Genomic DNA, 19,665 nt, shown 5'->3' on the forward strand with positions numbered 1-19,665 from the left:
CAGCAGACAAGAACACCCATTGGGTGACTGGGCATGATGGGAGTTGTAGTTTTACAACGGCTGGAGAGTCACGGGATGAAGATCACTGCTGTAGAGTGCAGGGAGGAGGATGTGTTTGGGATAAGACATGATGGAACAGAAGAATTGTGAGTACAGCTCTGGAGGATAAGACATAATAGAATAGCAGAATAGTCAGTGCAGCTCTGGAGCATAAGACATAATGGAATAGCAGAATTGTTAGTGCAGCTCTGGAGGATAAGACATAATGTAATAGCAGAATTGTGAGTGCAGCTCTGGAGGATAAGACATAATGTAATAGCAGAATTGTGAGTGCAGCTCTGGAGGATAAGACAAAATAGAATAGCAGAATTGACAGTGCAGCTCTGGAGGATAAGACATAATGTAATAGCAGAATTGTGAGTGCAGCTCTTGAGGATAAGACATAATAGAATAGCAGAATTGACAGTGCAGCTCTGGAGCATAAGACATAATGGAATAGCAAAATTGTTATTGCAGCTCTGGAGGATAAGACATAATGGAATAGCAGAATTGTGAGTGCAGCTCTGGAGGATAAGACAGGATGGAACAGCATTATTAGCGAACAATAAGACATGACAGAACGGCAGAACTGTGAGTGCAGCTCTGGAGGAACAGAAATGATGAAACAGTACAAGATAAGTGAACCTAAACCCTGCAGGGTCTCCTGTGAATATTCTGCAGCACATTTCTCAGCAGTGACGCTGTGATACGCCGGTGATACATCCCCATCTGGATTACTGACTCATAGATTCCGGCTACAGGAGATGACTTTATCTCTACCACTATCTCCAATGGTCGCCAACCTTTGGCTTCCCAGCTGTCGGAAAACTACAACTCCCAGCATGCTCGGACAGCCAATGGCAAATGGATGGAGCCCACTCATAAGTAATACAGTATATACTGCAGTCATTATGTCTCATTCCCTCCTTCTCCCAGACTATTCTCTATCTGATTCATCTATAAAGGAGAAGGAACACATTGGTCTTAAAGGGGAACACCACAGACGATGTGTATATATATATGATAAGGCCAGCGATACGATTTTACCTACCTGCACCGTACCTATATGACTACACCTATATATATTGCCCTCTGAAGAGACTGGAGATGATCAGAGCGTGATGAGAGCGTGATCAGAGGGTGACAGAGAGATGTTCTGGATAAAGAAGAGGAATACTGGAAGCACGTCACTGAGAACAACTCCTGGAAAGTTATCATTTGTAGACACAATCCCCAAGGACCCAGAGACACTTATCTATAAACAATTTATGGAAAACAAATACATTGTGCTCTTGGATTCATGAAAAAGTATCTTTGCACAGAATGTATTGTTCTAACCTTTTTGAATAATAATAATGAATACTAATATAGATGCCATTGCGCATGACTGAATATCTAAATCACTAGCACCGCCTCATCTATGTCTTATTAGCATTTGTTGCCACCCTATATTCTATCTGTCTATAAAATGTGATTACCATAATAAAACTTGGGCCATTTTTCTCCAGGCTTATAATCATGATACATTGTCTTATCTGTGTCCATGACTTATAAGTAACGAGCTGGTAATACTGCAGGATTCCAACTCTAGATATAATTTAAAAACCATCCTTTACCTGGGTTTTCGACTTCTCTCCATAGAGAGAGGTCAACATATAAATTTAACCTTAACAATATATATATATATATATATATATATATATAATCCCTAAGAGTAAGTTCACACACAGTTTTTCAGATCCCTTTTTTGAGTCAATGCAGAATATAATGGTGGGCATACAGTGTTGGGATGGGGGGTGGGCACATCAGCCCATAGCGCCCCCTCCCCCACCAGCAGTAAAGCCTGAGCTGCTGCAGCTTCCTATTACTCTTGATGTTTCCTCTGTAAATCCAGAAGCCCCTGCAGCCTCCCCCGGGGGGCAGAATTCTTCTCACCTTCCCATCCCATAGTCTGCTGTAGAGTGGATGCCCCGGCCCTCAGGTGCATTCTTCTTCCTTCTCCTCCTCCTCCTCCTCTTCTTCTTCTTCCCTTTGAACCTGCTATAATGGAGGAATGTGGACGGATTTCCTGTCACTCTTTTATTCCATCATAAATTCACAGGACAATGCCCCCCATCATCTTTATGGTGCTGTTTGCTGACACTCGCCTGAGAAGTTTACTAGCTGCCCCCATTGGGTGTCATATCTGCTGGGGATGACTGGGAAGATTACACAAGGTGTTTGCCCTGCGGCCTGTGAAGTGTCAGCTCCTGTGTCAGCCTCAGCACCGGCTCCGAACTCCAGCATGAGAAGGGTTATGGGAACACCATCTCCAATACATAAGGTGCATCATAACGGGCATAGGGGAGACGCCATAACCAAGGATAGAGGAGACGCCATAACTGGGGATAGAGGAGACGTCATAACGGGGATAGAGGAGATGTCATAACAGGGATAGAGGAGACTCCAGAACGGGGATAGGGGAGACTCCAGAACGGGGATAGAGGAGACTCCAGAACGGGGATAGAGGAGACGTCATAACGGGGATAGAGGAGACTCCAGAACGGGGATAGGGGAGACTCCAGAACGGGGATAGGGGAGACGCCATAACCGGGGATAGAGGAGACGCCATAACCGGGGATAGAGGAGACTCCATAACCGAGGATAGAGGAGACGCCATAACCGAGGATAGAGGAGACTCCAGAACGGGGATAGGGGAGACTCCAGAACGGGGATAGGGGAGACACCATAACTGGGGATAGAGGAGACTCCAGAACGGGGATAGGGGAGACGCCATAACCGGGGATAGAGGAGACGTCATAACGGGGATAGAGGGGACGCCATAACCGAGGATAGAGGAGACGCCATAACCGGGGATAGAGGAGACGCCATAACCGAGGATAGAGGAGACGCCATAACCGGGGAGAGAGGAGACGCCATAACCGGGGATAGAGGAGACTCCATAACCGGGGAGAGAGGAGACGCCATAACCGGGGATAGAGGAGACTCCATGACCGAGGATAGAGGAGACGCCATAACCGAGGATAGAGGAGACGCCATTACCGGGGAGAGAGGAGACGCCATAACCGGGGATAGAGGAGACTCCATAACCGAGGATAGAGGAGACGCCATAACCGAGGATAGAGGAGACTCCAGAACGGGGATAGGGGAGACTCCAGAACGGGGATAGGGGAGACACCATAACTGGGGATAGAGGAGACTCCAGAACGGGGATAGGGGAGACGCCATAACCGGGGATAGAGGAGACGTCATAACGGGGATAGAGGGGACGCCATAACCGAGGATAGAGGAGACGCCATAACCGGGGATAGAGGAGACGCCATAACCGGGGATAGAGGAGACGCCATAACCGGGGATAGAGGAGACGCCATAACCAGGGAGAGAGGAGATGCCATAACCGGGGAGGGAGGAGACGCCATAACCGGGGAGGGAGGAGACGCCATAACCGGCGAGAGAGGAGACACCATAACCGGGGAGAGAGGAGACGCCATAACCGAGGAGAGAGGAGACGACATAACCGGGGAGAGAGGAGACGCCAAAACCGGGGATAGAGGAGGCGCCATAACGGGGAGAGGAGATGCCATAACCGGGGATAGAGGAGACGTCATAACCGCGGAGAGAGGAGACGCCATAACCGGGGATAGAGGAGACGCCATAACCAGGGAGAGAGGAGACGCCAGAACCGGGGATAGAGAAAACGCAATAACCAGGGAGAGAGGAGACGCCAGAACGGGGATAGATGAGACGCCATAACCGGGGAGAGAGGAGACGCCAGAACGGGGAGAGAGGAGACGCCCTAACCGGGGATAGAGGAGACGCCATAACCGGGGATTTGAGGAGAAGCCATAACCGGGGATAGAGGAGACGCCATAACCGGTGAGAGAGGAGACGCCAGAACGGGGAGAGAGGAGACGCCAGAACCAGGGAGAGAGTAGACGCCATAACCAGGGAGAGAGAAGACGCCAGAACCGGGGAGAGAGAAGACGCCATAGCCGGGGATAGAGGAGACACCCTAACCAGGGAGAGAGGAGATGCCAGAATGGGGAGAGAGGAGAGACCATAACGGGGGATAGAGGAGACGCCCTAACCGGGGATAGAGGAGACGCCATAACCGGGGATAGAGGAGACGCCATAACCGGGGATAGAGGAGACGCCCTAACCGGGGATAGAGGAGACGCCATAACCGGGGATAGAGGAGACACCATAACAGGGGATAGAAGAGACGCCATAACCAGGGAGAGAGGAGACGTCAGAACGGGGAGAGAGAAGACGCCAGAACGGGGAGAGAGGAGACGCCAGAACGGGGATAGAGAAGACACCATAACCGGGGATAGAGGAGACGCCATAACCAGGGATAGAGGGGACACCATAATGGAGATAGAGGAGACGCCATAACCGGGGAGAGAGGAGACGCCATAACTGGGGATAGAGGAGACACCATAACTAGGGATAGAGGGGACACCATAATGGAGATAGAGGAGACACCATAACCAGGGAGAGAAGAGACGCCAGAACGGGAATAGAGGAGATGCCAGAACCGGGGAGAGAGGAGACGCCAGAACGGGGATAGGGGAGACACCATAATGGGGATAGAGGAGACGCAATAACCAGGGAGAGAGGAGACGACAGAACAGGGAGAGAGGAGACGCCAGAACGGGGAGAGGGGAGACACCAGACCCGGGGATAGAGGAGACGCCATAACCGGGAAGAGAGGGGACACCATAATGGAGATAGAGGAGACACCATAACGGGGATAGAGGAGACGCCAGAACGGGGGACAGAGGAGACGCCATAATGGGGATAGATGAGAACGGGAATAGAGGAGACGCCATAATGGGGATAGATGAGAACGGGAATAGAGGGGACACCATACCAGGTGGTGAGGAGCAAAGGATTTTGTCAGTGGTCAGCTCCATACTGGAGAATGACTCCCATCCTATGCACGAGACCGTGATAGCACTGGGCAGTACAATCAGTGACCGATTAATTCACCGAAAGTGCGAGAAGGAGCGATATCGGAAGTTCTTCCTTCCTTCAGCAGTTAGGCTGTACAACACTATACACTATACTACACGGCGTGCCCCCCCCTCTGGTGTTGCAGTTACATTATACACTATATGGCGTGCGCCCCCCCCTCTGGTGTTGCGGTTACATTATACACTATATGGCGTGGCCCCCCTCTGATGTTGCGGTTACATTATACACTATATGGCGTGGCCCCCCCCCCCTCCCCGGTGTTGCGGTTACATTATACACTATATGGCGTGCCCCCCCCCCTCTGGTGTTGCGGTTACATTATACACTATATGGCGTGCCCCCCCCTCCCCGGTGTTGCAGTTACATTATACACTATATGGCGTGGCCCCCCCGGTGTTGCGGTTACATTATACACTATATGGCGTGGCCCTCCCTCTGGTGTTGTGGTTACATTATACACTATATGGCGTGCGCCCCCCCCCTCTGGTGTTGCGGTTACATTATACACTATATGGTGTCGCCCTCCCTCTGGTGTTGCGGTTACATTATACACTATATGGCGTGCCCCCCCCCCCCCCGGTGTTGCGGTTACATTATACACTATATGGCGTGGCCCCCCCCTCTGGTGTTGCAGTTACATTATACACTATATGGCGTGGCCCCCCCCTCTGGTGTTGCAGTTACATTATACACTATATGGCGTGCCCCCCCCCCCCCCGGTGTTGCGGTTACATTATACACTATATGGCGTGGCCCCCCCCTCTGGTGTTGCGGTTACATTATACACTATATGGCGTGGCCCCCCCCCCGGTGTTGCGGTTACATTATACACTATATGGCGTGCCCCCCCCCCCCCCCGGTGTTGCGGTTACATTATACACTATATGGCGTGGCCCCCCCTCTGGTGTTGCGGTTACATTACACACTATATGGCGTGGCCCCCCCTCTGATGTTGCGGTTACATTATACACTATATGGCGTGGCCCCCCCCCTCTGGTGTTGCGGTTACATTATACACTATATGGCGTGCCCCCCCTCCGGTGTTGCAGTTACATTATACACTATATGGCGTGGCCCCCCCTCTGGTGTTGCGGTTACATTATACACTATATGGTGTGCCCCCCCTCTGGTGTTGCGGTTACATTATACACTATATGGCGTGGCCCCCCCTCTGGTGTTGCAGTTACATTATACACTATATGGCGTGGCCCCCCCTCTGGTGTTGCGGTTACATTATACACTATATGGCGTGCCCCCCCCCCTCCGGTGTTGCGGTTCCATTATACATTATATGGTGTGGCGCACCCTCCGGTGTTGCGGTTCCATTATACATTATATGGCGTGGCCCCCCCCCCCCTCTGGTGTTGCAGTTACATTATACACTATATGGCGTGCCCCCCCCCCTCCGGTGTTGCGGTTACATTATACATTATATGGCGTGGCCCCCCTCCGGTGTTGCGGTCACATTATACATTATATGGCGTGGCCCCCCCCTCTGATGTTGCGGTTACATTATACACTATATGGCGTGCCCCCCCCCCCCCCCCCGTCTGGTGTTGCGGTTACATTATACACTATATGGCGTGCCCCCCCCCCCCCTCTGGTGTTGCAGTTACATTATACACTATATAGCGTGGCCCCCCCCCCCTCCGGTGTTGCGGTTACATTATACACTATATGGCGTGGCCCCCCCTCTGGTGTTGCGGTTACATTATACACTATATGGCGTGCCCCCCCCCCCCTCTGGTGTTGCGGTTACATTATACACTATATGGCGTGCCCCCCCCCCTCTGGTGTTGCGGTTACATTATACACTATATTGCATCCCCCCCCCCCCCTCCGGTGTTGCGGTTACATTATACACTAGATAGCGTGCCCCCCCCCTCTGGTGTTGCGGTTACATTATACACTAGATAGCGTGCCCCCCCCTCCCCGGTGTTGCGGTTACATTATACACTAGATAGCGTGCCCCCCCCCCCTCTGGTGTTGCAGTTACACTATACATTATATGGCGTGCCCCCCCCTCCGGTGTTGCAGTTACATTATACACTATATGGCGTGCCCCCCCCCGTCTGGTGTTGCGGTTACATTATACACTATATGGCGTGCCCCCCCCCCCCCTCTGGTGTTGCAGTTACATTATACACTATATGGCGTGCGCCCCCCCCTCTGGTGTTGCAGTTACATTATACACTATATGGTGTGCCCCCCCTCTGGTGTTGCAGTTACATTACACACTATATGGTGTGCCCCCCCTCTGGTGTTGCAGTTACATTACACACTATATGGCGTGCCCCCCCCCCCCTCTGGTGTTGCAGTTACATTATACACTATATGGTGTGCCCCCCCTCTGGTGTTGCAGTTACATTACACACTATATGGCGTGCCCCCCCCCCCCTCTGGTGTTGCAGTTACATTATACACTATATGGCGTGCGCCCCCCCCTCTGGTGTTGCAGTTACATTACACACTATATGGCGTGGCCCCCCTCCGGTGTTGCGGTTACATTATACACTATATGGCGTGGCCCCCCCCTCTCTGGTGTTGCGGTTACATTATACACTAGATAGCGTGCCCCCCCCTCCCCGGTGTTGCGGTTACATTATACACTAGATTGCGTGCCCCCCCCCCTCTGGTGTTGCAGTTACACTATACATTATATGGCGTGCCCCCCCCTCCGGTGTTGCAGTTAAATTATACACTATATGGCGTGCCCCCCCCCCCCCGTCTGGTGTTGCGGTTACATTATACACTATCTGGGGTGGCCCCCCCCTCTCTGGTGTTGCGGTTACATTATACACTAGATAGCGTGCCCCCCCCTCCCCGGTGTTGCGTTACATTATACACTAGATAGCGTGCCCCCCCCCTCTGGTGTTGCAGTTACATTACACACTATATGGTGTGGCCCCCCTCTGGTGTTGCAGTTACATTACACACTATATGGCGTGCCCCCCCCCCCCCTCTGGTGTTGCAGTTACATTATACACTATATGGTGTGCCCCCCCTCTGGTGTTGCAGTTACATTACACACTATATGGCGTGCCCCCCCCCCCCCCTCTGGTGTTGCAGTTACATTATACACTATATGGCGTGCCCCCCCCCCTCTGGTGTTGCAGTTACATTACACACTATATGGCGTGGCCCCCCTCCGGTGTTGCGGTTACATTATACACTATATGGCGTGGCCCCCCCCTCTCTGGTGTTGCGGTTACATTATACACTAGATAGCGTGCCCCCCCCTCCCCGGTGTTGCGGTTACATTATACACTAGATAGCGTGCCCCCCCCCCTCTGGTGTTGCAGTTACACTATACATTATATGGCGTGCCCCCCCCTCCGGTGTTGCAGTTACATTATACACTATATGGCGTGCCCCCCCCCCCCCGTCTGGTGTTGCGGTTACATTATACACTATATGGCGTGGCCCCCCCCTCTCTGGTGTTGCGGTTACATTATACACTAGATAGCGTGCCCCCCCCTCCCCGGTGTTGCGTTACATTATACACTAGATAGCGTGCCCCCCCCCTCTGGTGTTGCGGTTACATTACACACTATATGGCGTGGCCCCCCCTCTGATGTTGCGGTTACATTATACACTATATGGCGTGGCCCCCCCCCTCTGGTGTTGCGGTTACATTATACACTATATGGCGTGGCCCCCCCCCTCTGGTGTTGCGGTTACATTATACACTATATGGCGTGGCCCCCCCTCTGATGTTGCGGTTACATTATACACTATATGGCGTGGCCCCCTCCCTCTGGTGTTGCGGTTACATTATACACTATATGGCGTGGCCCCCCCCCTCTGGTGTTGCGGTTACATTATACACTATATGGCGTGCCCCCCCTCTGGTGTTGCGGTTACATTATACACTATATGGCGTGGCCCCCCCGGTGTTGCGGTTACATTATACACTATATGGCGTGCGCCCCCCCCTCCGGTGTTGCAGTTACATTATACACTATATGGCGTGCCCCCCCACCTCTGGTGTTGCGGTTACATTATACACTATATGGCGTGCCCCCCCACCTCCGGTGTTGCGGTTACATTATACACTATATGGCGTGCCCCCCCTCTGGTGTTGCGGTTACATTATACACTATATGGCGTGCCCCCACCACTGGTGTTGCAGTTACATTATACACTATATGGCGTGCCCCCCTCCGGTGTTGCGGTTACATTATACACTATATGGCGTGGCCCCCCCCCTCTGGTGTTGCAGTTACATTATACACTATATGGTGTGCCCCCCCTCTGGTGTTGCGGTTACATTATACACTATATGGTGTGCCCCCCCCCTCTGGTGTTGCGGTTACATTATACACTATATGGTGTGCCCCCCCTCTGGTGTTGCGGTTACATTATACACTATATGGTGTGCCCCCCCTCTGGTGTTGCGGTTACATTATACACTATATGGTGTGCCCCCCCTCTGGTGTTGCAGTTACATTACACACTATATGGTGTGGCCCCCCCCCCTCTGGTGTTGCGGTTACATTACACACTATATGGCGTGGCCCCCCCTCTGATGTTGCGGTTACATTATACACTATATGGCGTGCCCCCCCCCCCGTCTGGTGTTGCGGTTACATTATACACTATATGGCGTGCCCCCCCCCTCTGATGTTGCGGTTACATTATACACTATATGGCGTGCCCCCCCCCCCCCCCCCCCCGTCTGGTGTTGCGGTTACATTATACACTATATGGCGTGCCCCCCCTCCCTCTGGTGTTGCGGTTACATTATACACTATATGGCGTGGCCCCCCCCTCTGGTGTTGCAGTTACATTACACACTATATGGCGTGCCCCCCCCCCCCCCCCCGTCTGGTGTTGCGGTTACATTATACACTATATGGCGTGCCCCCCCTCCCTCTGGTGTTGCGGTTACATTATACACTATATGGCGTGGCCCCCCCCTCTGGTGTTGCAGTTACATTATACACTATATGGTGTGCCGCCCCCCCCTTTGGTGTTGCGGTTACATTACACACTATATGGCGTGGCCCCCCCTCTGATGTTCCGGTTACATTATACACTATATGGCGTGCCCCCCCCCCCCCCCGTCTGGTGTTGCGGTTACATTATACACTATATGGCGTGGCCCCCCCCCTCTGGTGTTGCAGTTACATTATACACTATATGGCGTGCCCCCCCCCGTCTGGTGTTGCGGTTACATTATACACTATATGGCGTGCCCCCCCCCCTCTGGTGTTGCGGTTACATTATACACTATATGGCGTGGCCCCCCCTCTGGTGTTGCGGTTACATTATACACTATATGGCGTGCCCGCCCCCCTCTGATGTCGCAGCTACATTACACACTTGTATCTGATCTCTATTGCTCAGAGCAAAATGAAATACAGTAAAGTCTATTTTTTTCTCGGCTTTGTGTGAAACCATCATAGATGTAACCTAAAGCCTCAAAACTGTAAAACTACAACCCCCAGCCTTTGTCTGCCGGGACATTCTGGGAATTGTAGTTTCACAACAGCTGGAGCGCCTCAGGCCGGTCATTACCGCTATGGATCATAATAGCCTCTATACTACAACATACAGTTTAACCCTATACAACCTGCAATAATCCTATACAACCTATAATAATCCTATACAGCCTGCAATAATCCTATACAACCTATAATAACCCTATACAACCTGCAATAATCCTATTTAACCTGTAATAGCCCTATACACCCTTCAATAATCCAATATAACCTATAGTAACTCAATGTAACCCTATATAACCCCTAATAATCTGATATAATGCACCTAGACCTATATATCCCCCTAATAATCCTATATAATGCACCCAGACCTATATATCCCCTAATAATCTTATATAATGCACCTAGACCTATATATCCCCTAATAATCCTATATAATGCACCCAGACCTATATAACCTGTAATAACCCTATATAATGCACCCAGCCCTATATAACCTGTAATAACCCTATATAATGCACTCAGCCCTATATAACCTGTAATAACCCTATATAATGCACCCAGCCCTATATAACCTGTAATAACCCTATATAATGCACCCAGACCTATATATACCCTAATAATCCTATATAATGCACCCAGCCCTATATAACCTGTAATAACCCTATATAATGCACCCAGCCCTATATAACCTGTAATAACCGTAAATAATGCACCCAGCCCTATATAACCCCTAATAATCTTATATAATGCACCCAGACCTATATATCCCCTAATAATCCTAAATAATGCACCCAGACCTATATAACCTGTAATACCCCTATATAATACACTAAAGGCCCTATTACACGAAGTGATTATCGGTTAGCGCTCATTTGCTCCCTCTCGTTCCCCCGTGTAATAGGGGCTTAAGCCCTATATAACGTGTAATACCCCTATGTAATCTAATGTAACCCTATGTGACCTGTAATACCCCTATATAATGCACCCAGCCCTATATATCCCCTAATACCCCTATATAATGCACCCAGCCCTATATATCCCCTAATACCCCTATATAATGCACCCAGCCCTATATATCCCCTAATAACCCTATATAATTCACCCAGCCCTATATAACCCCTAATAGTCCTATATAACCTGTAATATCCCCATGTAACCCTATATAACATGATATAGGCCCACAGACAGCTGATCCATGAATAATGCAGCGTGCAGCCCCCTCCCCATCCCACCACATCTGTCCGGCAGCCGTCACATTCAAGGGGTCGTCATCTGGAATGTGGCCGGAGGGAACGGCTGAAAAATGATCCATATCCTCAGCTGTAATGGCCGGCTTCCTTCTATTAATCAGAGTCCTCACTGATACCCCACTGACTGCAACCGAGATATGAGGGGCACCGCGGGATGGGAACGCCATATGTCCTAATCCACGTGACGTGCCATAACTTCAAAGATCTCTCCGGAAGCCACATATCTTCCATTTGGATGGGAACCAAATTACATGAGAGACCATGATCCTGCGTCATATAGAAGCTACATAATCATCACGGTCACCGAGTATACAGACGACATAACTTATCCTATATTATACCCCAGAGCTGCACTCACTGTTCTGCTGGTGGGGTCACTGTGTACATACATAACATTACTGATCCTGTACTGATCCTGAGTTATATCCTGTATTATACTCCAGAGCTGCACTCACTATTCTGCTGGTGGGGTCACTGTGTACATTACATTACTGATCCTGAGTTACATCCTGTATTATACTCCAGAGCTGCACTCACTATTCTGCTGGTGGGGTCACTGTGTATATACATTACATTACTGTTCCTAAGTTACATCCTGTATTATACTCCAGAGCTGCACTCACTATTCTGCTTGTGGGGTCACTGTGTACATACATTACATTACTGATCCTAAGTTACATCCTATATTGTACTCCAGAGCTGCACTCAATATTCTGCTGGTGGGGTCACTGTGTACATACATAACATTACTGATCCTGAGTTACATCCTATATTGTACTCCAGAGCTGCACTCAATATTCTGCTGGTGGGGTCACTGTGTACATACATTACATTACTGATCTTGTACTGATCCTCAGTTAGATCCTGTATTATACTTCAGAGCTGCACTCAATAAATGCTGCACTGCAATAAAACATTAGAAATGATGCGCCTCTCCCTCCCAATATCCCATCGCCATCTGCACTTTAGAGCTTGAGCAGGCAGTATCACATATGATAGGCTTAGATACATGGTAGTCCCCCCTGTACTCCCTATTAGTCTGGGGGTGGCACCATCAATCCCTTCACATATAAAGTTTTGCCCCACTTGGCGGCCATGTCTTCCCGGTTTGGCGGCGCGGTCACATGACGGTCATTAATTGTTATAATCGGATGGTTTCGGGGAGATCTTGACATTACATCGGCCAAGAAAACCACCAAGTCAGGAGATGTGGCGGCTGCTGGCCGGCGTCCTGCCTGAGGTCGGAGTGTAAGCACGCTCTGCTGTTCCGGGCGCGGTGCTGACACTGCAGCTTCTTTTCTATGGAAATTATTCACTTGCACCAGTTACATAGCAGAGCTGACTGTGCGCATTGTCCTCCAGTCACACCTAAAGCTGCATCCCACAATTCCTCTGGCTGCTGCTTAAAATTAGAGCTGAGACCCCATAATACGTTGCCCCTCGATGTCCTGCATTGTGGGAGATGTAGCTTTATAATGTGGTGGGCAGGAGGGACTGCAGCAGGGGGTGTAGTGCAGGGCTGGCTGGGCGTAGTAGTGTGCAGCATATGTCACAGGGCATAATCGTCCATGGTCCTGTGACGTCACGGCCCCACTCAGCCAGTCACTGAGCCAGACACCTCTGCAGTCACTGACTGGCTAAGTGGGTAGTTCCTATGGGTTGTGACAATATGGCAACCTGTAGATCAGAAGCTGACTGCTAGTGGTGGCACCGGTATGGGTAAGTATTACCTGATGATTATATTCCCACTGCCCCCTGCTCATTGTAGTTTCATTACATTTGCCTGGAGTACCCCTTTAAGATAACTGCTAATAGCAGCTTAACTGAATAAGTTATCTTTCAGGCAGAAATGAGGCACTATAGCTTGGTTGCTATGGGTTACAGATCTACTTAAAGCGATCACAGTCCAATTAGACTAGACTCTGCTGATAAGGACCCGCACAGTTTGGCTGAAAATAGAACAATGGTACTCACAGGAGACTCTGCAGATCTGTCACACAATATCTGTACCGAAGTGGGAGCCGATCAGCACCGTCTCTGACCTGAGGTCCAATAGAGGGTGGCAATGCCAGGAGGTCCTTGAGTAATTTCTCCAACCCTGGAACATAAAAAGGAGAATATAGACAAATCCTTGCAGATTGAACAAGAGTGACTTGCGGGGCTGGCTCCAGGTTTTTGCAGGCCCTCGGGCAACAGAACCTTAGCAGGACCCTCATCCATCCACTATGCACCCATCTTCCACACATTATACACAATCCCTTGAGACACCACTGACATACACAAACACACATTATTGACACAGACACTGACTTACTCACTGATTGACACCGACAGAGTGACACAGACAGACTGACTGACAACACTGAGGCACTGACATGCAGCACTTACAGCTCAGTCTTCTCCCTCTTCCTTTCTGTCAGGCTGAACTCCACACTGTAAGGTTGAGGACCTTCTGGTCATGTGATCAGGTCCTTCACCCTTTTCTCTCACTGTGCAGGTCCTGCTGGGTCTCCGGTGAGAAGGCTAAACATTAGAACACCAGGCCCCTCTCCCTCTCTAAGCCCCAACATTTGCCCAGGTAAGCCCTGTGCTGACACCGACCCTGGTGACATGCGTCACATGACTTTAGAAAGTTCTGGAGTGGACTCTGGAATCTACATATAACATGTTCTTCTCACAGACCCTTTCAGAATACATGACTTAAGAATGTAAAATGTCTCACTAGCAGCAGCTGAGCAGGCCGCCATATGCACTAGTCAGAGGCCAGGCCCAGACCTCTAGGCTTGTTTGAGTCCATCCTTTATAGACTAGCAAGGATTGATCTAGGGGCTGCTCTCATTCCTGGAGAGACATGAGGTAACTAGAGATTGCTCTCATTGGCCAAGAGATATCAGGTGACCAAATGATCTTACCCCCATACATGTGATAGGATGTGGCAATGACCCAGCTGAGATTGTTTAATCCTTTCACTGACAGAATCCTTCAGTGTATGCTGTTAGGGTGCGTGCACACTATGGCATTCCCACGTATGGATTCCGTCGCTCGTGCCCGCATGTGTTGACGCGCATCTCCGCCCGTGCCATAGACACTATTCTATGCACGAGCGGATTCCGCATTCCGCCGAAAGAATTGACATGTCAATTCTTTCGGCGGAATGCGGAATCCGCCCGTGCATAGAATAGTGTCTATGGCACGGGCGGAGATGCGCGTCAACGCGTGCGGGTACGAGTGACGGAATCCGCCGCGGGTCATACGCAGGAATTCCATAGTGTGCACACACCCTTAAGCAGGGTGAGAAGTAAATCAGCAGCACATACACAGAATATACCGCAGCCAAACCTAGTATAGGGTGCAAAGTATTCATCAGCCACACGACAACATTACCCATTTAGGGAAACGGGTACCAGGACACTGCAATCATTCATCATCCTGCATCACCCACAGACCCATTGTATTATTCAGCCTGAATTCTAACAGGAAAGCAGCAGAACTGTGAGTGCAGCTCTGGATGTAACTGTCATAGTGTCTGGGGTCACACGTCCTGTATACAGTGCAGCAGACATTACACATATATAGCGTCTCTTTTATTAACCCTCGCCCGGCTGTGTTTATGTGGATCTGCTGCTCTGTTGATAATATTTCACCATAGTGTAAATAGCGGCGTCACCTCTCTGGCTGAGAGGGCGACATATACAGGGGCGGGGGATGGGGGTTCATGAGTGAGACAAGGGGGGCACAGTGTTAACCCTTCACTGTACTGAAGTATAGTACTCACTGTCGGCAGGGCCGGCGTTAGGGGGGGGGCAGACAGGGCAAATGCCCAGGGCCCCCATGCCCTGGGGGCCCCCTACGGCAGTTACAGTATGTGTCAGGGGCAGGAGTGCACAGACAGCGTCCTGCAGGCTCTGGCAGTGATCCCTGGCTACAGCTGATGGCTGATATCAGGGGTCACATAGAAGCTGCAGGACCCGCTCTGCTCCGGAGTGTGCTTCCTCCCCTCCCCCTCCCTCCAGCTTCACTACACCATGTGACTTCCTCTGTGTCACATGGTGTAATATTACAGCAGTCGGGACATGGAGGAGAGGGCTGCAGGCTGCAGTGTGAGGATCCCAGCCTGCTGCTGCTGCATGGACATGTGTGGATGCACCACTACTCCCAGCATGCTGCTAGTGGTAGTAAGTATACTGTATATGTAGTGTGTAGTGTGTATAAATGTAGGTGTATGAGGGATGAATGTAGTGTGTGTTACATGTCTGTGTACTGTATGGACTGTATGGTTTTGATTTGTATGTGTTTTCATAGATGTGTTAGTGTGTGTGTATATATATATATATATATATATATATATATATATATATATATATATATATTGTATAGTGTGTGTGTGTGTATTAGCATTGCTGACTCCACTGTCCAACAGAGGTGTAGAAGTGAATGTACTGTATATAGGAGCTGCAGCCATTGTCCGGCCTCATCCGTCCTATGTAATTGCTGCCGGTGACCACTGAGGCCGGTGATTGGCTGCAGCTCCTATGTATAGTGTATGATGATGTCACTAAGGTAATACTGTGTGTTTTATTGAGAAAAAAATAAGGTGGTATTCAGTCACTGGTGGTGGTCACTGTATGGGGGTAATATTAGTCTGTATATAGTGTATATAGAGTCATTACTGCCATAGACTGACCACCACATAATATAGTTCTGTATATAATGCATACATAGAGTCATTATGTGGCGGTCAATCTATGGCAGTAATATTGGTCTGTATATAGTATGTATAGTGTAATTATGTGGCGGTTATGGTGTGGTGCTAATATTGGTCTGTATATAGTGTATATAGAGTCGTTATGCAGTGGTCAGTCTATGGGGGTAATATTGGTCTGTATATAGTGTATATAGAGTCGTTATGCAGTGGTCAGTCTATGGGGGTAATATTGGTCTGTATATAGTGTTTATATACAGTCATTACTGCCATAGAGTGACTGCCACATAATGACTCTATATACAGACCAATATTACCACCATAGACTGACCACCACATAATGACTCTACAGTATATACAGACCAATATTAGCACCACACCATAACCGCCACATAATGACACTATACATTCTATATACAGACCAATATTACTGCCATAGAGTGACCGCCACATAATGACACTATACATTCTATATACAGACCAATATTACCACCATAGACTGACCACCACATAATCAGGGGCGGTCTTGGCATTTCTGGGGCCCCAAGCAAAGTTATGTCTGGGCCCCCCCCCCTCGACACGCGTTCCAAAACAATAGACCGCTGTGTGTTGCCCCCAGTAGTATATACCCCTTGTGCACTACCGCCAGTAATATATACTCCTTGTGTCCTTCCCCCAGTAGAATATACCCATTGTTTGCTTCCCCCAGTAGTATATAGACCCCTGTGTGTTCCCCCAGTTATATATAGCTCCCCCGTGTGCTCCCCCAGAAGTATATAGACCTCCTGTGTGCTGCCCCAGTTGTATATAGACCCCCTGTGTGCTCCCCCACTAGTATATAGGCCCCCTGTGTGCTCCCTCAGGGTTATTTAGCCCCCCTGTGTGCTCCCCCACTTGGATATAGACCCCTGTGTGCTCCTCCAGTAGTATATAAACCTCCTGTGTGGTTCCCCCAGTAGTATATAGACCCCCTGTGTGCCCCGTCAGTATTATATAGACCCCTTGTGTGCTGCCCCAGTAGTAGATAGACCCCTGTGTGCTCCCTCAGTTATATATAGACCACCTGTGTGCCTCACAAGTAGTATATAGACCCCCTGTATGTTCCCCTAGTAGTATATAGACCCCCTGTGTGCCCCCACCAGTAGTATATAGACCCCTGTGTGCTCCCCCAGTAGTATATAGCCCCCCTGTGTGCTCCCCCACTTGGATATAGACCTCCTGTGTGCTCTCCAAGTTGTATATAGACCCCATTCTGCGGCCCCAAGTAGTATATAGACCCCCTGTGTGCTGCCCCAATATAGTATATAGACCCCTCTGTGAAGCCCCAGTAGTCTATAGCCCCCCTGTGTGCTCCCCCTGTTATATAGCCCCCCTGTGTGCTCCCCCATTTATATAGACCCCCGATGTGCGCTCCCCCAGTTAAACAGACCCCTGTGTGCTCCCCCTCCCATATAGTATATAACACAATAAAACAAACACTTATACTCCCTGGGTCCGGGCGTCTCCTCTTCTCTTTACTCTTGTAGCCACAAGGGTTTTTCCTGTGGTCACAAGAGGCTGCACTCCCCTTGTCCTGACGTCGATGCTCCAGTGATGTCACTGCAGCATCGGCACCACAAGGACAGAGCGGCCACTTCTGACCACAGGGAAAACACTTCCTGCGGCCACAAGAGTGACTGACAGGAAGGGAGCCAATGTCTCCCGCCCTGTCAGTGCTGCTGCATGTAACTATGAGCGCTCATTACGAGTGCTCATAGTTACAGTTCAGATGGCAGCAGCGAGCGGGGCAGCAGCCCTGTCCAGCGGTCTTGAGCACAAGAGCGGGGCTTGGGGGCCCCCCTGGATGTTGGGGGCCCCAAGCGATCGCTTGGGGTGCTTGGTGCCAAAGACCGCCACTGCACATAATGACTCTACAGTATATACAGACCAATATTAGCACCACACCATAACCGCCACATAATGACACTATACATTCTATATACAGACCAATATTACTGCCATAGAGTGACCGCCACATAATGACACTATACATTCTATATACAGACCAATATTACCACCATAGACTGACCACCACATAATGACTCTACAGTATATACAGACCAATATTAGCACCACACCATAACCGCCACATAATGACACTATACATTCTATATACAGACCAATATTACTGCCATAGAGTGACCGCCACATAATGACTCTATGTATGCATTATATACAGAACTATATTATGTGGTGGTCAGTCTATGGCAGTAATATTGGTCTTTATATAGAATGTATAGTGTCATTATGTGGCGGTCATGGTGTGGTGCTAATATTGGTCTGTATATAGAGTCATTATGTGGCGGTCAGTCTATGGCGGTAATATTGGTCTGTATATAGAGTCTTTATGTGGTGGTCAGTCTATGGCGGTAATATTGGTCTGTATATAGTGTATATAGAGTCATTATGTGGCGGTCAGTCTATGGCGGTAATATTGGTCTGTATATAGAGTCTTTATGTGGTGGTCAGTCTATGGCGGTAATATTGGTCTGTATATAGTGTATATAGAGTCTTTATGTGGTGTTCAGTCTATGGCGGTAAAATTGGTCTGTATATAGTGTATATAGAGTCATTATGTGGTGGTCAGTCTATGGCGGTAATATTGGTCTGTATATAGTGTATATAGAGTCATTATGTGGTGGTCAGTCTATGGCGGTAATATTGGTCTGTATATAGTGTATATAGAGTCATTATGTGGTGGTCACTCTATGGCAGTAATATTGGTCTGTATATAGAGTCATTATGTGGTGGTCAGTCTATGGTGGTAATATTGGTCTGTATATAGTGTATATAGAGTCATTATGTGGTGGTCAGTCTATGGCGGTAATATTGGTCTGTATATAGTGTATATAGAGTCATTATGTGGTGGTCACTCTATGGCAGTAATATTGGTCTGTATATAGAGTCTTTATGTGGTGGTCAGTCTATGGTGGTAATATTGGTCTGTATATAGAGTCATTATGTGGTGGTCAGTCTATGGCGGTAATATTGGTCTGTATATAGTGTATATAGAGTCATTATGTGGTGGTCAGTCTATGGCGGTAATATTGGTCTGTATATAGTGTATATAGAGTCAGTATGTGGCGGTCAGTCTATGGCGGTAATATTGGTCTGTATATAGAGTCTTTATAAGGTGGTCAGTCTATGGCGGTAATATTGGTCTGTATATAGTGTATATAGAGTCTTTATGTGGTGGTCAGTCTATGGCGGT

The 19,665-nt window shown here is 49.2% G+C and overlaps 1 protein-coding gene across 1 annotated transcript in view; it reads right to left on the bottom strand.

The window, feature by feature from the left end:
* The window catches only part of LOC138784873 (tumor necrosis factor receptor superfamily member 16-like), a 45,777-nt gene extending 31,966 nt beyond the window's left edge, over positions 1-13,811 (bottom strand). Inside the window, exon 1 of the mRNA XM_069960568.1 lies at positions 13,688-13,811. The gene's annotated coding sequence lies outside the window, so the exon portion shown is untranslated. The remainder of the gene's footprint in view (positions 1-13,687) is intronic.
* Between the last annotated feature and the right edge of the window lie 5,854 nt (positions 13,812-19,665).

Source organism: Dendropsophus ebraccatus, chromosome 2 (assembly GCF_027789765.1).
Source record: "Dendropsophus ebraccatus isolate aDenEbr1 chromosome 2, aDenEbr1.pat, whole genome shotgun sequence".
Classification (NCBI taxonomy): Eukaryota; Metazoa; Chordata; class Amphibia; order Anura; family Hylidae; genus Dendropsophus; species Dendropsophus ebraccatus.